The following is a 21,179-nucleotide window of genomic DNA, read 5'->3' on the forward strand; positions in this document are numbered from 1 at the left end:
TTGGAGACTGATTAGCCGATTTCCGGGTGCCAATTAGGGGTGACGATTGGTCCCAATTCAAATCCAATTAAGCCAAACAAACTCAATTTCACATCAATATTGGCAAAATCGTAGCAATTTGGCATAATTTGACCAAAACGATGAATTGAGACCGATGAGCACAGATTGGGCTAACCCAATTGACCCAACCCAAATATAACCCATTTGAGCCAAAGCCCAATTTGGCTAATGGGGCCTAGCAAGACAAAATTGGCCAAGCCCATACTATGATTCAAGAGAAAATTGGCCAAGACAAAATTGGGGATAAGAACAGTGCAAGTGCCATAACTTTTTTTTCGCTCACTTAAGTGTTACATCAAAGTAAAATCAATCATTTGAGTGCTATTTCTGGCAAATCATCCTACGTTGATTTTTTAATTAATTTTTCATCCGACGTGGATTTTTTTAATGTTATTTTTTTTTCCTTTTTTTTTTCAAAACTGGCGAGGGTCGCCGGTGACCCACCCTTGTCGAAGGCCTCACCCTTAGCCAAACTGGGTGAGGGCCGCCTCGCCATCGGCCAGTATGGCCGCGAAGGCCCTTGGCGAGGCCATCACGACCTCGCCAGCCGCAAGCGAGGCGGTGAAGGCTCTCGCCAGATCTAGCAAGGTTGCCTCGCCCGCGACCGCGAAAGCCCTTGGCGAGGCCATCGCGGCCTCGCTGGCCGCGAGCGAGGCGACAAAGGCTCTTGCTAGATATGGCAAGGCTACCTCGCCCGTGGCCGCGAAGGCTCTCGTCAGATCTGGCGAGGTCGCCTTGCCCGCGACCACCCAAATCTGGCGACAGCCTCTGCGGCCTCGCCCAGGGTCTTCACGGCCGAGGGCAAGGCGGCCCTCGCCCAATCTAGGCAAGGCCTTCGCAGCCGGTGACCCTCATCGGCATTGAAAAAAAATTGCAAAAAAAAAAAATTAAAAATCAAAAATATAAAAAATATATATATTAAAATATTGTTCACATCAACTCCGGTCATATCGGATTTTCCGGCGAGGTAAATCGCCGATGGCACTCAAATGATCAATTTTTCAAATTTGTGGCACTCAAGTGAGCGAAAAAAAAAGTTATGGCACTCAAGTAAGCACCGTACGAAAGTTATGGCACTCCTAATATTCTTATCCCACAAAATTGAGATGTCATGTAACAGTCTGAATTTTCGATCCTTTTTCCCGGGATTTAAGAAATGAATATTTTGGCCAATGCACTTATAATGAGATCTCACCCGGGACCCGCGCATGCTCGGGATGCTAACCTTAGGGGTAAGGCTATTACGGAATTGAGTTCGCACGACCAAAGAACTCGACCTGGATTTGATCTTCGACCATATGGATTGACGAGGTAATGTTTTGAGCCAACCGAGATCGGTCTATTTGATTGATCGTGTCCGAAGGGCACTAGTGACAGTGTCACGCCCCGTACCCCACGAAGCATGAGCATCCCGCTTATAGGTCGAAATAGTAGCGCGACGCTTCCAGGTTACGTCACCGACCCGAAAACCAAAATCAGAGAAAACACGCCACATGCAGAAACGACGTATATGTAATAAATATACATATACACCCAGACAATTTAAAAGCAACCACGAGTGGCAAGAGAAAAAATAAATTACGATTGATTAAACCCCCATATACATTATCCGTCTACAAACAAAAAGGTACAACAAAAGGCCACGAACAAAAAGGGATCGGTGACCTAGGGGTGTCAAACTAACTACCGGAGGGGTACGGTCAAAAAGTGTCGACCCTCACTCCTATGCTGATATCTAACCTACGGTACCCAGTCAGGATCAGAACCCGACGACTCCGAAGAACTCTCGAGTCGCTCTTGATCCTCCTCAGAACTCATGACCTCCAACTCCATCTCTGGCTCAGGGTCTTGTTCTTCGTACTCGTCTACGTCCATAGGCTCAGGGGCTTCTGCGTCCACCTGCTCTGGAGCTGGATCGACTATCTCCGGCTCAAAAGCTAATCCACCAAGCTCCTCGTGCTCTTCCTCTTCTTCCACAATCTCGTACTCAACCTCGAATCGGGATTGCCCTCCATATCGACATCTACTATATCACCGTCTGGACATTGAATATCTAGCGACCTCTCCCACAAACGGAACGTCGGCGGACCTGATGGGACCGAACTCTACTCCAAAACGATCCCGGAAACACCAGGCTAGATACTCGTGAGTCTCAAAGTGAGCTAAGCCTACGTCTACCCATACTAAAGCATAGTGTCTATAGTACTTCTCCCCGTTCCCCACGGGGTGCAGTCGCCGTACGCTCTATATGGTGGGGAATCCCAAAGCGTAACGGTGCGTTGTCGAAGTTCATGGCGGGAGATCGAAAAGTCGGTTTTACCACAACCGTGAGAAAACTCAGCAAGTAAAAACCACTAATCCTAAACTAGGCTAATGTGCACCTCCAGAGGGTAAATAAAACACATATATAGATAAATAAACCGGTACAACAATCAATAAGCTCACCCGGGCCCACAGCCCAATTCACTACTTTGTCCTGCAGGTTAGACTTTTAATATAAATATAAAACATATGTGAGTAAATCGACCCGAAGGCCCGACCCGAAGGCCACAATTTCTCCCGACCCGAAGGCCCGACCCGAAGGCCACAATCTCTCTCGACCCGAAGGCCCGACCCGAAGGCCACAATCTCTCTCGACCCGAAGGCCCGACCCGAAGGCCACAATCTCTCTCGACCCGAAGGCCCGACCCGAAGGCCACAATCTCTCTCGACCCGAAGGCCCGACCCGAAGGCCACAATCTCTCTCACTTCAAACATGTACACCAATGCGTCCAATATTGATAAATCAACGTCACGAGAGATGAATACAAGCCAAGGCACTCAAGGTTAATCGCCCACACTAATGTACCAAGCATACTCATTCTCGACTTAGACGCATTCAACTCATCCTCAAAACAATCAATTTACTTCCGTTCTCACCCAATCCACCCGACATTGATTCGCACCTTTATTACCATTCAATGTAATGCACCTAAGGCCCGCCTTGGGTAATTCAAACTTAGTCCTCATTCTCATTGGTACGGGGTCACAAGATAGGATTTATATAAGTCCTAAGTAACCTCTAAAAATGCATAATTCCTTGCCATTAACCAATGACTCAACTAAGTATTCAACTTGGATAAATTGCACAAACTCGGTATTCAATGAACAGTACCAGGGGAGGACACATTTTGCCCACTAAACCACAATTAAACACCCTCATTAGGCTCCAATCACAAACTCCAATCACCCAACAACCAAATCCACTTAAATAAGGTTCAAACAAGCCTAAATAATCCCCAAAATGTCCACTTCCAAGTCATTAGCACTTGAACTCAATTAGTGAAACACTTAGACAAAATTTCACAAATTCGGTGCCCCATGAACAGTACCAGGAAAATCAACACTTTGGCACTAAACCACCTTTAAACCAACTCATTAGGGCCTAATCACTTACCCTAATCATTCAACCACTAAATATACATAATTAAGCCTCAAATAAGTTTAATTGATCCCTACAATGACCAATCCAAGGTCATTATCAATTGAACCCAAATAATTTCACACTTAGACAAATTGCACAAATTCGGTATTCAATGAACAAAGGTCGAGAACGGAACTCCAATTAGGCCATAATCCACCTCTAACTTACTTCATTAGGCACTAATTAGGCCCCCTAATCACCCCACACCACATTAGGCATATCTAGACCATGATTAGGCTTAATTAACCCCCTAATTACCCTCTAAAATGCACAAATAAACTAATTAAGGGTTTAGGGGTTTATACTCGCCTAGAATCGACTCGAGGCGACGGGAGCGGGCGGTCGGTGCACCGTCACGCGGTGAGAATCGACGGCGGCGCTCCGGTGGCAAGCCGCGGTCACGGCGGCGCCGGTGTGATTCACGGCCACACTCCCAACCGGAACAGGGGAGCTGCTGGGCGTACGGGCTGAGGATGGTGGAGAGAGAGACGGTGAGGGTGAGGTGGTCGACAAGGGCGGCACACGGCGGTGGACGGCGGCGCGGTGCCGGCGAGGTGAAGACCGGCGGTGTTTCTCTCCCTCCCTCGCCTGGAACAGCTGCTGTGGGGCGGACAATGCAGAGGGTGGGGCTGGTCGACGGGGGTTGGGGCAGTGCCAGGGGGTGCTGTGCGGCGGCCAGAGGACAGCAGCCCCGGCGGCGCGGCTGTTCCGGCGTGAACAGTGGCCGGCGGAGCAGAACGACCGAGGAGTGGCGTGAAGAAGACGATCGTGAGGCCGCTCGGGAGAGAGAGAGAACGTGAGCTGAGAGGTCTGAGGAGAGAGAAGAAACAAGTCAAAAGTGGTCAAACTTGGGTGAGTGGAATCCAAGTGTCAACAATCCAAGGGTTTGGACAATTTGCCCTTGAATCCAATGGCTTAGGTTCACTTCTCTCCAATAATTCAAGGGTGAGAAGGTCAAATGCCCCTAACCAAGGCTGACCAGGTCTGGTTTGGTCCACTTAACCTTAGTTAGTCCCCAAATTTTATCCAAATTTCGGAATAAGTTAAAATGGCCTAGGGGCATTTTCGTAATTTTCCGATCCCGGACCGAAATTTCAATTTTTGTCCATACCGGTCCTATATGTTCATGGGAGACTTAATACGGTGTCGGATTCGCGAAATTCACTTTCTACGCCTTCGAAAATCGCCTGCGAAGTCCCGGGAATAAAATAATATTATTTTTCCAATTTTTGCCGAAATTCCCGTTTTTGTCCAAAACCACTCTAAATGTACGTGGCCACTCCAAAATGACCTTGGCCGCGAAAAATAACCTCAAACGGCCTCCGAATCCCGCCCCGGTGCCCACGGGGGCAAAACCGTAATTTTCCCAATTTTTGTCGAAATTCCTATTTTCAGCCGATCTTGTCCCAAACTTACTTGGCCACTATAAAATGACGTCCGTCCTATAAAATAGTCATAATTACCCTTGAAATTTTGATATCGGAGTTCGGCTCAATATCGCGATCAAAATAACTCGTTTTGAAATCTTAGGATCTCTCACTAACGGGTGGCCATTTAGGTGTTACGCGTATCGACCTAAGACTGTCCGAGTCTCGATAGTCTCAAATCTCGAGAGAAGGTGAGGGATTATCACTAGTACCGGGGGTCGCGATCGTTCGGATATAATTTGGGATTTGTTTGTCAGGCGTACTTTCGGTCGTGCGGAATCACCCGCGATCCAATCGTACGTTACTAACTATATCAAATCTATTATCTTCCTAAGATCGGCCCATATTGGCTCAAGATATTCCCTCGACGTTTCTCGAAATCAGTGTCCAATCGCGATCGTCTTTCTCGGTCCACGTACCTGTTCCTATTTTAGCCTTTCCCATTTGGTTAGTATCCCGTGATTGATCAAGTCCGGGCGAGACTCACTAAAATCACACGAGAATTAATATACGCTTTACTGGTTCCGATAGCGGGTCAAAATTCAGGATGTTACAACTCTTCCCCCCTTACAAAAATTTCGTCCCCGAAATTTGTACTCTAAACTTGTTCCTCGAACAACTGGGGGTGTTGACGTCGCATGGCCTCCTCGCTTTCCCATGTAGCGCCTTCCATCCCATGGTGTTCCCAGACTACCTTGACCATCGAAATCGTCTTATTCCGTAGTACTCGATCCTTCCGATCTTCAATTCTGACCTGGTCTCTCCACGTACGATACCCTGTCGTCCACGTCTATTTCTTCATATCTTAGGACGTGTGTCGGGTCTGGTTCATACTTTCTCAACATCGACACGTGGAAGACATTGTGTACCTGGGACAAGTTAGGTGGCAGGGCAAGCCTATACGCCATATCGCCAATCTTTTCTAAGATCTCGAACGGTCCGACAAACCTCGGACTCAGCTTCCCTTTCTTGCCAAATCGGGATAACCCTTTCATAGGTGACACCTTGAGGAATACATGGTCTCCAACTTGGAATTCCAAATGTCGTCGTCTCCGATCGGCATAGCTCTTCTGGCGACTTTGGGCTGTCTTCAGCCTTTCTCGGATAATCTTGACGACTTCCACTGTCTGCTGGATCAACTCGGGGCCAGTAATACTCCGTTCACCTACTTCATCCCAGCACACAGGAGTCCTACATGCTCTGCCGTATAAGGCTTCAAATGGGGCCATCTGGATACTCTGCTGATAGCTGTTATTATACGCAAACTCTACCAAATGCAGGTGTTCTTCCCATTTACCTAGGAAGTCCAATACACAAGCTCTTAACATATCCTCGAGGGTCTGAATCGTCCTTTCTGATTGACCGTCAGTCTGTGGATGGTAAGCTGTACTGAACTGCACTTTTGTTCCCAAGGCCGTCTGCAGACTTTTCCAAAAATTCGCCGTAAACCTCGGGTCACGATCTGATGTAATTGTTACCGGCACTCCATGCAGTCTAACGACCTGTCTCACATACAGTTCTGCATACCTTTCCAGCTCGAAATCCTTTCGTACAGCTAAGAAATGTGCCGACTTCGTAAGTCGATCCACAATCACCCAAATGGAATCATGCCCTCTTTGGCTCCTCGGCAATCCGGTTACAAAGTCCATGGTGATGTGTTCCCATTTCCACTCGGGAATCTCCAACGGTCGCAGCAGTCCTCCAGGTTTACAGTGTTGCGCCTTTACCTGCTGACATGTCAGACACTTAGCTACATACCTGGCCACATCTGTCTTCATTCCATTCCACCAATAATATTGGCGTAGATTCTGGTACATTTTCGTACTGCCAGGGTGGATACTGTAATTGCTGCGATGAGCTTCTCTTAGTATCTCTTCCTTAAGCTCAGTATCATCAGGTACACACCATCGCCCTTTAAATTTCAGGATTCCATCCTCTAATACTTGGAAATCTGGCTTCCTTGTAGCGGCATCCATTTCCACGATTTTCTGAATTTCCTGATCCGTGGACTGCAACGTCTTAATCTTGGCCTGAATCTCCGGCTCGATTCTCAATGTAGCCAGCAGATTTGACACATGGCCTAATTCAAATTTAAATTCTGAGTCTCGAAGCTTTTCTAATAACGTCCACTCCTTGATCATCATATGCGCCATACTTGATTTGCGACTTAGCGCATCAGCCACTCGATTCGCCTTCCCAGGGTGGTACATGATGTCGCAATCATAATCTTTCAGAAGTTCCATCCATCTACGCTGCCTCATATTTAGCTCTTTCTGCGAAAACAGATATTTGAGGCTCTGATGATCCGTATAAATCTGGAACTTCTCCCCACATAAATAATGCCTCCAGATTTTAAGTGCAAAAACAATGGCAGCCAACTCTAGGTCATGCGTCGGATAGTTCGACTCATGTGGTCTCAACTGACGTGACGCATATGCAACTACTTTTCCATGTTGCATTAGTACACAACCGAGTCCCCTGAGTGAAGCATCACTGTAGACCTCAAATCCACCAGGTCCAGATGGAATAGTTAAGACTGGAGCTGTTGTCAGTCTGTGCTTAAGTTCCTGAAAGCTTCGTTCGCACTTGTCGTCCCACTCAAACTTAACCTCCTTTTTCAGTAATCGCGTTAATGGCATGGCTAGCGACGAGAATCCTTCCACGAAACGTCGATAATAACCGGCCAATCCCAAGAAACTCCTGATTTCCGTCACTGATGTCGGTCTGGGCCACTTAAGCACTGCTTCAATCTTAGTTGGATCCACGGATATTCCTTCTCCCGATACAATATGTCCAAGGAATGCTACCTTGCTAAGCCAGAACTCGCATTTGCTGAACTTCGCATAAAGTGCGTGCTCCCTCAACGTCCGTAATACTTCAGTCAAATGCACTTCATGTTCTTCTGGACTCCTCGAGTATACTAGAATATCGTCGATGAACACAATGACGAACTGGTCCAGGAATTCCTTAAAGACTCTGTTCATCAGATCCATGAAAGCTGCAGGGGCATTCGTCAAACCGAATGGCATGACTGTAAACTCGTAATGCCCATACCTCGTCCTAAATGCAGTCTTGGGTATATCCTCCTTCCGAATTCTTAAGCGATGATACCCGGTCCGTAGATCAATCTTGGAGAACATCGACGCTCCTTGCAATTGATCGAACAAGTCGTCAATTTCGGGCAGTGGATACTTATTCTTTATAGTCACCTGATTCAACTGCCGATAGTCTATACATAATCTCAACGTCCCGTCCTTTTTCCTTACAAATAGGACTGGCGCTCCCCATGGAGACGCACTAGGACGAATGAACCCTTTATCCAGCAGTTCCTGCATTTGGACTTTCAACTCCTTTAACTCCGATAGGGACATCCGATATGGGGCCTTAGAAATCGGTTCAGTACCTGGGGCCAATTCTATTACGAACTCCACTTCCCGTTCTGGCGGTAAGCCTGGCAATTCCTGAGAGAAAACCTCGGGGAAATTGCACACAATAGGGATTTCTTCCAACTTGGATTCCGCTAAGGTCGGATCCTTAACATTAACCAAATATCCCTCACAACCTTCTTCGAGCATCTCAGTTGCCTCTACTGAGGAGATCCAAGGGATTGAGGTTCCTCCTCGGTTTCCCTGAAATTCAAACCTAGGATGTCCAATCGGATTAAATTGGACTGTCCTATTGCCGCAATCCATAACGGCTTTCTGTTTCGTTAGCCAATCCATACCGATGATCACATCGAAATCATACATGGCTAACACAGCCAAATCAATCCTTTCCTCTACATTCTCAATCACGATTTTACAGTCCAAGCACCCCAATGATACTAACACCCTATCATGTAATGGGGTCGTCACACATAACATGCTTGCAAGTAATATAGGTTCCAGACCAACCAATCTAACAAACTGTTCTGAAATAAACGAATGGGTTGCCCCGGGATCAAATAACGCATAGGCAGCATGATCACAGAGAGAGATGGTACCTGTGACCACGCCTGGCGCGTCCTCCGCATCCTTACGCGCCATTGCGTATACCCGTCCTTGCGCAGGTGGTCTGCCTTGAATAGCCGGTGGGGGATTCCTGGCATGATTTCCTATTCTTGGCTGCTGATGTTGTCCTGGGGGTCCTAAAGGTCGTTGTTGGGGACAATCCTTTATCTGGTGTCCCAAACTCCCGCAACGAAAACAAGCCCCGAATTTATTTGGCGTCTGGCTGGGTTTCCCTATATTCCTCCTCGGAAGTGGAACAAACCGTCTACTGTTAGCCATCGGCTTCTTGCCAAAGCGACGATTGTCCCGATTCTGATTAAACCTTGAACCCGATGCTGCTGTCCTTTCCATCTGATCTCGCTCCATCGTTTGGGCTCGCTCATACAATTCTCTGTAATCTTTGATATTCAGTAAAAGCATCTGGGTACGAAGATCCGACTTCAGTCCATCCCGGAATCTTCGAGCTTTATCCAACGGATTCTCAACCATCCTTGGGCGAACCGACGGGCGCTTCTTGTGAACTCGCCGTCTTGAACTATCGTCATCGACCACGACGAAGTCTCATGAACTCCGCCATCTTCTTCTCCCCGGGCACTCTCCGAGAAAAAGCTGGCCCATAGAAATGCTCGACAAAAATTGCCCAGTGTCCTGTTCCATATTTTGAAATACTCTATCCTTAATCGCCTTCCACCGGTCGTGCGCATTATCTTGGGTGTAAGTCGCCAACGAAATCTTTTTCGTCTCAAGTACATCCTAACAAGTCGAATGCTTTCTCTAACTCCTCCACCCAACGTGGGGCGGTTTTCGGGTCACCTCGCCCGTGAACTTGGGCGGTTTCACTTAAGAAACTGTTCCACCAACTGGTGTATTGGTCTAGCTGCTACCATTGGTTGAGCCTGAGCTTGCCGGGCTTGGGCTTGATTCCCATTGATGGCAGCGGCTGCTGCAGCCCCAGCAGCCTCAGCAATGACTGTTGCTCTATCTTGGGCCTGTCTACCCATGACATTCCCTATTTCTCTTAGGGTTTCAATCACTTGTTCCATTCTGGGGTCTACTGCAGCTCCAGCATTGACTCCGGGGTTTCCTGCCGCTCTAACACCCGTCTCGAGGTCTTCCACAGCTCTCACTCGAGCACGACCTCCACCTCTAGTTCCTCTTCCTGTGCCCCTCCTTGGGACTCTTCTCACACTTCCTCCTTCGCTGCTCATCCTTCCAAATCTGAGTGCTCAACTACCTAATATAATTCCGTCCAGGAATTAGAGACCTAAACCAAACAATCCGGTCTAAGTTCTAGGCAGGTATCAATACAAAAACAATGAAACACTCAGCATGCAGCTAGCATAACGGCACATAATTTTCACCCAAGAATTCGCACATTTACCTTGGATCCTGCCGCACCTGCATAATACTGGTTCAAATAACCACCACAACATTCAAACACAAACAATCTGGAGGTACACTTAGCACACTAGGTCACCCTATGGCTACCCATGGTCACTCCTCCTTATCACTCCAAGGCTCGACCAGAATGGACCAAGCTGTCCTTGCTCTGATACCACTTCAAGCAGGGATGTCACGCCCCGTACCCCACGAAGCATGAGCATCCCGCTTATAGGTCGAAATAGTAGCGCGACGCTTCCAGGTTACGTCACCGACCCGAAAACCAAAATCAGAGAAAACACGCCACATGCAGAAACGACGTATATGTAATAAATATACATATACACCCAGACAATTTAAAAGCAACCACGAGTGGCAAGAGAAAAAATAAATTACGATTGATTAAACCCCCATATACATTATCCGTCTACAAACAAAAAGGTACAACAAAAGGCCACGAACAAAAAGGGATCGGTGACCTAGGGGTGTCAAACTAACTACCGGAGGGGTACGGTCAAAAAGTGTCGACCCTCACTCCTATGCTGATATCTAACCTACGGTACCCAGTCAGGATCAGAACCCGACGACTCCGAAGAACTCTCGAGTCGCTCTTGATCCTCCTCAGAACTCATGACCTCCAACTCCATCTCTGGCTCAGGGTCTTGTTCTTCGTACTCGTCTACGTCCATAGGCTCAGGGGCTTCTGCGTCCACCTGCTCTGGAGCTGGATCGACTATCTCCGGCTCAAAAGCTAATCCACCAAGCTCCTCGTGCTCTTCCTCTTCTTCCACAATCTCGTACTCAACCTCAGAATCAGGATTGCCCTCCATATCGACATCTACTATATCACCGTCTGGACATTGAATATCTAGCAGACCCTCTCCCACAAACGGAACGTCGGCGGACCTGATGGGACCGAACTCTACTCCAAAACGATCCCGGAAACACCAGGCTAGATACTCGTGAGTCTCAAAGTGAGCTAAGCCTACGTCTACCCATACTAAAGCATAGTGTCTATAGTACTTCTCCCCGTTCCCCACGGGATGCACGGTCAGCGTACGCTCTATATGGTGGGGAATCCCAAAGCGTAACGGTGCGTTGTCGAAGTTCATGGCGGGAGATCTGAAAAGTCGGTTTTACCACAACCGTGAGAAAACTCAGCAAGTAAAAACCACTAATCCTAAACTAGGCTAATGTGCACCTCCAGAGGGTAAATAAAACACATATATAGATAAATAAACCGGTACAACAATCAATAAGCTCACCCGGGCCCACAGCCCAATTCACTACTTTGTCCTGCAGGTTAGACTTTTAATATAAATATAAAACATATGTGAGTAAATCGACCCGAAGGCCCGACCCGAAGGCCACAATTTCTCCCGACCCGAAGGCCCGACCCGAAGGCCACAATCTCTCTCGACCCGAAGGCCCGACCCGAAGGCCACAATCTCTCTCGACCCGAAGGCCCGACCCGAAGGCCACAATCTCTCTCGACCCGAAGGCCCGACCCGAAGGCCACAATCTCTCTCGACCCGAAGGCCCGACCCGAAGGCCACAATCTCTCTCACTTCAAACATGTACACCAATGCGTCCAATATTGATAAATCAACGTCACGAGAGATGAATACAAGCCAAGGCACTCAAGGTTAATCGCCCACACTAATGTACCAAGCATACTCATTCTCGACTTAGACGCATTCAACTCATCCTCAAAACAATCAATTTACTTCCGTTCTCACCCAATCCACCCGACATTGATTCGCACCTTTATTACCATTCAATGTAATGCACCTAAGTCCCGCCTTGGGTAATTCAAACTTAGTCCTCATTCTCATTGGTACGGGGTCACAAGATAGGATTTATATAAGTCCTAAGTAACCTCTAAAAATGCATAATTCCTTGCCATTAACCAATGACTCAACTAAGTATTCAACTTGGATAAATTGCACAAACTCGGTATTCAATGAACAAGTACCAGGGGAGGACACATTTTGCCCACTAAACCACAATTAAACACCCTCATTAGGCTCCAATCACAAACTCCAATCACCCAACAACCAAATCCACTTAAATAAGGTTCAAACAAGCCTAAATAATCCCCAAAATGTCCACTTCCAAGTCATTAGCACTTGAACTCAATTAGTGAAACACTTAGACAAAATTTCACAAATTCGGTGCCCCATGAACAGTACCAGGAAAATCAACACTTTGGCACTAAACCACCTTTAAACCAACTCATTAGGGCCTAATCACTTACCCTAATCATTCAACCACTAAATATACATAATTAAGCCTCAAATAAGTTTAATTGATCCCTACAATGACCAATCCAAGGTCATTATCAATTGAACCCAAATAATTTCACACTTAGACAAATTGCACAAATTCGGTATTCAATGAACGATTAAGGTCGAAACGGAACTCCAATTAGGCCATAATCCACCTCTAACTTACTTCATTAGGCACTAATTAGGCCCCCTAATCACCCCACACCACATTAGGCATATCTAGACCATGATTAGGCTTAATTAACCCCCTAATTACCCTCTAAAATGCACAAATAAACTAATTAAGGGTTTAGGGGTTTATACTCGCCTAGAATCGACTCGAGGCGACGGGAGCGGGCGGTCGATTACCGTCACGCGGTGAGAATCGACGGCGGCGCTCCGGTGGCAAGCCGGCGGTCACGGCGGCGCCGGTGTGATTCACGGCCACACTCCCAACCGGAACAGGGGAGCTGCTGGGCGTACGGGCTGAGGATGGTGGAGAGAGAGACGGTGAGGGTGAGGTGGTCGACAAGGGCGGCACACGGCGGTGGACGGCGGCGCGGTGCCGGCGAGGTGAAGACCGGCGGTGTTTCTCTCCCTCCCTCGCCTGGAACAGCTGCTGTGGGGCGGACAATGCAGAGGGTGGGGCTGGTCGACGGGGTTGGGGCAAGTGCTGGGGTGTCTTGTGCGGCCGGAGGAGAAGGCATGGCGGCCCGGCGCGCGCGGCTCCCGGCGTGAACAAGTGGGCCGGCGGAGCGAACGACCGAGGAGTGGCGTGAAGAAGACGATCGTGAGGCCGCTCGGGAGAGAGAGAGAACGTGAGCTGAGAGGTCTGAGGAGAGAGAAGAAACAAGTCAAAAGTGGTCAAACTTGGGTGAGTGGAATCCAAGTGTCAACAATCCAAGGGTTTGGACAATTTGCCCTTGAATCCAATGGCTTAGGTTCACTTCTCTCCAATAATTCAAGGGTGAGAAGGTCAAATGCCCCTAACCAAGGCTGACCAGGTCTGGTTTGGTCCACTTAACCTTAGTTAGTCCCCAAATTTTATCCAAATTTCGGAATAAGTTAAAATGGCCTAGGGGCATTTTCGTAATTTTCCGATCCCGGACCGAAATTTCAATTTTTGTCCATACCGGTCCTATATGTTCATGGGAGACTTAATACGGTGTCGGATTCGCGAAATTCACTTTCTACGCCTTCGAAAATCGCCTGCGAAGTCCCGGGAATAAAATAATATTATTTTTCCAATTTTTGCCGAAATTCCCGTTTTTGTCCAAAACCACTCTAAATGTACGTGGCCACTCCAAAATGACCTTGGCCGCGAAAAATAACCTCAAACGGCCTCCGAATCCCGCCCCGGTGCCCACGGGGGCAAAACCGTAATTTTCCCAATTTTTTGTCGAAATTCCTATTTTCAGCCGATCTTGTCCCAAACTTACTTGGCCACTATAAAATGACGTCCGTCCTATAAAATAGTCATAATTACCCTTGAAATTTTGATATCGGAGTTCGGCTCAATATCGCGATCAAAATAACTCGTTTTGAAATCTTAGGATCTCTCACTAACGGGTGGCCATTTAGGTGTTACGCGTATCGACCTAAGACTGTCCGAGTCTCGATAGTCTCAAATCTCGAGAGAAGGTGAGGGATTATCACTAGTACCGGGGGTCGCGATCGTTCGGATATAATTTGGGATTTGTTTGTCAGGCGTACTTTCGGTCGTGCGGAATCACCCGCGATCCAATCGTACGTTACTAACTATATCAAATCTATTATCTTCCTAAGATCGGCCCATATTGGCTCAAGATATTCCCTCGACGTTTCTCGAAATCAGTGTCCAATCGCGATCGTCTTTCTCGGTCCACGTACCTGTTCCTATTTTAGCCTTTCCCATTTGGTTAGTATCCCGTGATTGATCAAGTCCGGGCGAGACTCACTAAAATCACACGAGAATTAATATACGCTTTACTGGTTCCGATAGCGGGTCAAAATTCAGGATGTTACAGACAGACCCTCGCAATTATATGAAAATCGAGATCGTCTTGGGAAGAGTAAACTTAAACGTGATTTGACTCGGTGTCGGTCACGGGTTGAGAGCGCGTAATCCTAATGAGCCACCCGTTAGCAAGAGATAAGCTAAAGTCGCGATTGGTCAATTTTAGTCATTTCTTGAAATTCGGGCCCGGGAATCGAGAATTTTGAAAGTGACAATTTTGGACGGCCGATGACGTTTTTGGCTTGGCCAACCTTGGGGCCACCCATTTCTGCAAAAAAACGGATTTCGATCCGGGGCCGGGAAAATTACGATTTTGCCCCTGTGGACACCGATGTTGGATTTTGAGGCCGTTTGAGGTTATTTTTTGAGGCTAGCGTCATTTCGGGGTGGCCACGTGCATTTGGAACAGTTTTGGACAAAAATTGGAATTTCGATAAAAATTGGAAAAATAATATTATTTTATTTCCGGAACTTCGCAGTTGATTTTCGAGGGCTTAGAAAGTGAATTTCGCGATTCCGACACCACATTATGTTGGCCACGCACATATGGAACGCGTATGTGCGAAAATTGGAATTTCGCCCCGGGACCGGAAAATTACCATTTTGCCCCTGGGCTAATTTTTGGGTCCGAATTTTTTTTGGATAAATTGGAATAATTATGGATAAATATCAGCTGCATCCTTGGGGACCATTGACCCTTTTGCCCCTCTCTTTTTAGATAAGAATGAATAGGAACCATTTAATTAGGGGCATTTTAGTCCTTTTTACCTAAGCTTGACACATGGCACCCCTAATTAAATTATTTGACCAAGTTGGCTGATCTCTCTCTCTCCTCACTCACTCTCACGTGCAGACCAGCCCTCTTCAGAAATTTTGTCCCCATTTTCCCACCTTTTCTCTCCACTTTCTCTCCATTTTCCTTCATTTTCTCTCTCGCCGGAGTTTCGCCGGAGCCACGCCGGCCAGCCGTTCCACCTTCCCGCTCTAGCCGAGTTAGTCTAGAGTCCGGTAAGTCGCGATCTAATCCCTATTTAGGACGTCGGGTATTTTCGGACTCGTTCGGGTATGGTTTAGAGGATTTAGAGGGTGATTAAGGTGTTGATCATGATTATTGGTGGTTAATCATGGCTATTGGTGGCTGAGTATGACTGTTAGTGGTTGTTGCGGGTTGGATTAGACGTCGGGAAATGAGTTTTGGCGGTTGGAATTCGGTAGAAATCGGTTCGGGCTTGAATCCGTGAGGTTCGGGGTGAATCGCGGATTCGCGGTTACTGTACCCACCCGGTTTACTATTTTTGTAGAAAATTTTGGGGGTCGAATTTGAGGAAGTTTTCTTCATGAAAGTTGTTTCCAACATTTTGAAGTATAACATATATTAATTTGGGAATTTTTGGAAATCATTTGATGCCATTCGGAAGTCCATCTTTGGACCGAAATAAAACTGCCCGATTTACTGTTCACCCGACCTTCGGGTCTGTTCGAATTTTTTATAAATTTTTCCAGGCCTATTTTCGAAATACTTCCTTCACAAAACCTGTTGGGGACATTTGTGGCTATAACATATAAAAATTTCAAATCTTTTCAAGGTGATTTGGGTGTTGAAATAAATGTATTTTGAGGACAAAATAGTCTGTTAGAGCGAACTGATTTTGGTCTGATTTTGAGGGACAAAAAGGCATGGTTGTAAATTGAACCGGATTTCGTGTTCTTCATAAGAAATGTTTATCGGGATGTGTTTTGCGACATATCCAAAATTTAGAATTTTTAGAGTTCGTTTACTATTTATTTTGATGGGATTCCGGTCACTGTTTAGGGTTCGGTTTAGGGGATTTTGTGACTGTTTTAGGGGCTGTTTGGGGCTGAATTGAGAGACTGGTTATTTGGTGGTTGTGGACTGATTTGGCGACGAAAATTTGAGGTATAGAAAGCTTGGGTAGGACCGTGATGTTGTGACTGGATTGGGGTTGAATTGTGCAATCGATCAGTGAGAATTATGCTATGAATTGAATTGTGTACGTGGTTGTGTGATTTGTGATCGTGGGCTGATTTGGATTATGCTTGGGCTGAATGTGGATTGGTGATATGCAGTGTGTGCTTGGCCGTGAGATGTGGTGGTGTGATAGTGCATTCGCGTATTGTATTCGCGTGCCAAGAATGTGTGATTGGGTGGCGTGTTCGTGTGACGAGAATGTGAAATGTGTGTGAGGTGTGCGTGTTTGGCAGTGTGTAGGTGTGGCCGTGTGACAAATGTGGTTTGAGTGGAACGAAGGTACTGGAATGTAGGATTGGTTTGAAAAGTGAGACCCTGAGGCGTGTACGTTTACGCGGGGTGAGGTCCGTCATGAGGCGTGTACGTTTACGCGGGACGATGCCGTCCCTGACGAGGTGACGATGCCCGGCCCGACGGGGTGACGATGCCTGACGTGGTCAGAAGACCGTTGGCCTGATGCGTTTTACGCGGGCGCGGTAGAAGGAAAGTGTGTGTAGGATTCCGTCCCGAGGCGTGTACGTTTACGCGGGACGATGCCGTCCCTGACGAGGTGACGATGCCCGGCCCGACGGGGTGACGATGCCTGACGAGGTCAGAAGACCGTTGGCCTGATGCGTTTTACGCGGGCGCGGTAGTGGTGGAAAGGTTGAGAATGAGTGGGATTTGGCAAGACAAGCGAGAGGATTGTGGAAAGTGACGCATGGTGTGAGTAGCGTGCGAGTGTGTTTGTATCGCGCGATGTGATGCTTAATTATGGGGTAGAAACTGCTAGGCACGGTATGGGACGTGCCCAAGTGGTTTCTGTCTTATAATTGAGGCACGTGCGCGTCTGTGATTCCTTGCTGTGATGTGTTGGCTGTGTTATTATCTAACGTGCAGGAACGTGCGTGATGGATTCCAGGTAGGGTCGCATGTGATTGTTAGTTTGGCCGATCGTTGTGTGTTATGGGTGTTTTCGTCTGGCGGTACGTGAGTGCCTACGTGGGGTTTGGGGTTGTACACTTATTGAGATTCGTCTCACGGTTGTATAACCGCCACTTTCAGACCCCCAGCCTTAGACCCAGGAGGCCCGCCTCCTCTTTTTGGAGTTTTGAGGAGCCGCCCAGGTTGCCCAGTGAAGTTGCAGGCGATGCCTAAGAAATCTTCCGGAGGATCGAACCAGGCGAAGTAGGAGCATGAAGAAAGGAGGATGAGCCCTAGGTTTTTCCTAGGGTATTATAAAGGTTGTTAAGATTAGTTTGACCAGTAGTGAAGTTAAGATAACCAGACCCTGATATTTCGATATGACGGTGACTTCGGATGCTGATTTGCTGTATATGTTTGTAATACAATGTTTGTATATTTGGTGCTGTATAAATAGGTTGTTGTTTGTCTGTTCTGTTGTTCTACCCCGTTGTCGTCATTATTTGTCCGGGGTTTTGTTATTCGCTTCCGCATGTGGCTCTGATGTTTGGGTTGGGTCGGCGACGTTCCTGGGACGTCGCATCATTTCGACCGAAGCAGGGGATGCCGCGAGCTCGATGGGGTTCGGGGCGTGACATGTCACGAATCAATCCGATCGAATCGAGTTAACTCGGTTCGAGCCGGGCTAACCCGATTGAATCTAATTTGAGCTGGCCCATTGGGCCGATCATCAATCAAGCCTGCACAACCCGCTTAGCTAAGGTTTCATGAAATCAAATTCAATTGCATATTAGATGAATCCTAGGATTACAATTCATTGATTAGCCCAGCATGTCTAGACGTTTCTCCATGTTCATTTTGTTAATTGCATGTGATTGTGTCAATTGTATGTTGATTTAGTTAGAAAATGCATGTTTAAGATAGAAATCCTTCATAATATAGCTTAGTTTAAGGTCAATTGCATGATTTCTATGTGGTTTCCCTCTAGAATTCCTCTTGGCCAATCTTCATATGTAGAGTTGTGATGTTAGATTTTGATGATCATTCGTTCTTAGATTGTTGTATGTTAACAAACTGGTGATTAAAAGTGGTTTTTGTGTTGATTCGATGATGTTCATCCATGTTTAGGTGAATGTCTTAGGATGAATTTGATGAATATTGTTGAATGTTGATATGAAGAGCTTAAAGATGCTCTAAAGTTTATGGAAAATTGCTTAAATAAGGTTGAAGATTGCCTAAATCAACTTGAACAACTTGAACGTGTGATTGAAGACTAAAATTCGAAAAGGGTTAATACCACAAAAAACCTAAAACTGATACACATGTGACAAATTTACCCCAAACAAATTTTTTAACTACCAAAAACCCCAAAATAGTACATCTGTGACAATTTTATCCTCCGTTAGTTTCCGTTCAATTTTACCATCAAATTTCTGAGTTTGATGACACGTAGAAGTTTACGGGTGTACCGGTTTAAGGTTTTACCCTCCGTTTATTATAAGTACACCGGTTTGCGATTTTTCGTGGTATTAATCCAATTTAACAGAGGGTAAATTTGTCACAAATGTACCAGTTTAGAACTTTTGGTGGTCAAAAAATTAGTTTTGGGTAAATTTATCACAAGTGTACCAGTTTAGGGTTTTCCGTTGAATTAACCCATTAGAAAATCTAGAAATTCGGAGTTCCTCCAATTATTGCATGTTCTTCGATTTTTAGGAATTTTTATGATTCGAATTTCAAAATATCTTGTGAGATATTACTTCTCCCTGAGATCAAGAGCTTTCCCACAATATAAATTTTGTGAAAATCTGACCTCGTTTGATCCAAAAACTCGCATCCATAATGTATGAAAAAGTTTTTGGGCTTAATCCGGAAAAGTGACCTCTATGTGCTCCTATTTTGTCTTGCAAAAATAAAATAGTTTGAGTCCTTTTTTTGCAAAAACTCAAAACACGAAAGTTGTTCAGTAGGGTCTTAGTTGCTAGACTGGAAATTTTGGGGTCATTTCAGCAAGATTTAAGGGTCCTTACCTGCAAAAAAAGGGAACATGGCTTGACTGGCTTATAAAACAATTTGTAGTTGAGTCTTTACAGAAAATCGGTAATTTTGTCGAAGATGGAGGGCTTATGTGCAATAACTTAAAAGATGAAAGTTGTAGAAAACACTCAAGGCTAGCTGTCTGTCAAATTTGGCCTGTTTTTTAGTTAATTTGTTAATTTTTTTCGCGCAATTTTCAAAATTCGGGTCTGAACTGGGTCAATTTCAAGGCAATCGGGTAAATTTGGAAATTCCGGGTCTTTCGGTTCTGAATTGGGATAAGTGATCTCAATAAACATTAAACTACACATTTTAAGCTTTATAATGGTGCCCGAATCATTAAATGGGTAGGTCATTAAGTCACTTAATTGAATCAAAATATAATCAGCCTGAATTAGACAAAAAAATTGAAAAGTGACCCTTATGGCTCACAAATTGATTGATTGCTTACCAAGGCCAATTAGCCTAATTGCATAATTAATTAATCCTTATTTGTGATTGCTAGATGTACGATTAGGCTCGCGACGCATGTCAATCGGGGGTAGATTAAATGGGACGATTAGAGTTAATTAGCGATTAGTGGTATTAACCTACCGCTTTGTGAACACAAGTGGAGGTTAATTATCACTAATCTTAATCAATAAATCCCTAGTTGATTAGGAGGTGGCTGGGATTAATCGATATGCACAGGCTATTCAAATTCTAAAGCCGATCCCGAGGCAATTGAATATCAATTTAGTGAACTTTGCTAATCATTTGATTTGATTGAGTACATGTCGTACCTTGGATTGAATGAATGGATCAATTAAAAGCTGACACCATGAGTGGTGGTTAAAGGCGACACCCAAAGAGAAGCTGGCCGAGAGCCCGTGACTGGCAATCAGAGATCCAAATGTCCATGGCGGTCCAAGCGTAGTTTATCTTATTTAGGTCCTAAATAGACTAGTTTAGACATTAATAGAATAATTAGCTTAGATGTTAGCTAATGAAAAACTTATTAGACTTAGAAATCACTTTCTAATAAATGATTACACTAGCTTAGACCGGCTTCAACATTAATAAAATGAGTTGATTTGGGCTCACCCTAGATAGGTTTAGTCTCTAATCCCAAGCTTATGGGGGTTCATGTCTTCATGTCCTATGGCTTAATAACAAGGCGACATATATTCTTTACCCGGCTTATATTGGGTTCTCATTTGGCCTCGTATTATTATTTGCATGACTTGTATTGGGTTTTTCTTTTCCACGTTTACTTTTAAAGTCTTTTCAATTCTTGGATGTTTATTTATCGCACCGCCTTTCAATAGCTTATATGTTAATTTTTTTTTCTAGAATAAGATATGATTAATTTAAGATTTCAATGAACCCTACAACAACATTTGCATGACTTTGATACCTTTAGGATCTAAATTGATAAGAAGAGTAAATGACCACTTAGATAATACAGTTCCAAGTTAGAGGTACCGAAAGGGCGTTAATAAAAATATTAGCATAATCAAGTCCCTGTGCTTAGAAACAAGGCGAACCTCCCACGTCTCGTTTGGTTGACTACTAGAAAATAGGGTTGTTAATAACTTAAAATGAAATCCAACGTCACGAGAGGTATGGGCTTGGAAGAGCCCGCGCTATGAATCAATGGACCCTTGGATTGCCATCTTTAGGTGAAC

Source organism: Syzygium oleosum, unplaced genomic scaffold (assembly GCF_021117445.2).
Source record: "Syzygium oleosum isolate NSW1041296 unplaced genomic scaffold, Sole_v2.1 Sole_v2.16, whole genome shotgun sequence".
Taxonomy (NCBI): domain Eukaryota; kingdom Viridiplantae; phylum Streptophyta; class Magnoliopsida; order Myrtales; family Myrtaceae; genus Syzygium; species Syzygium oleosum.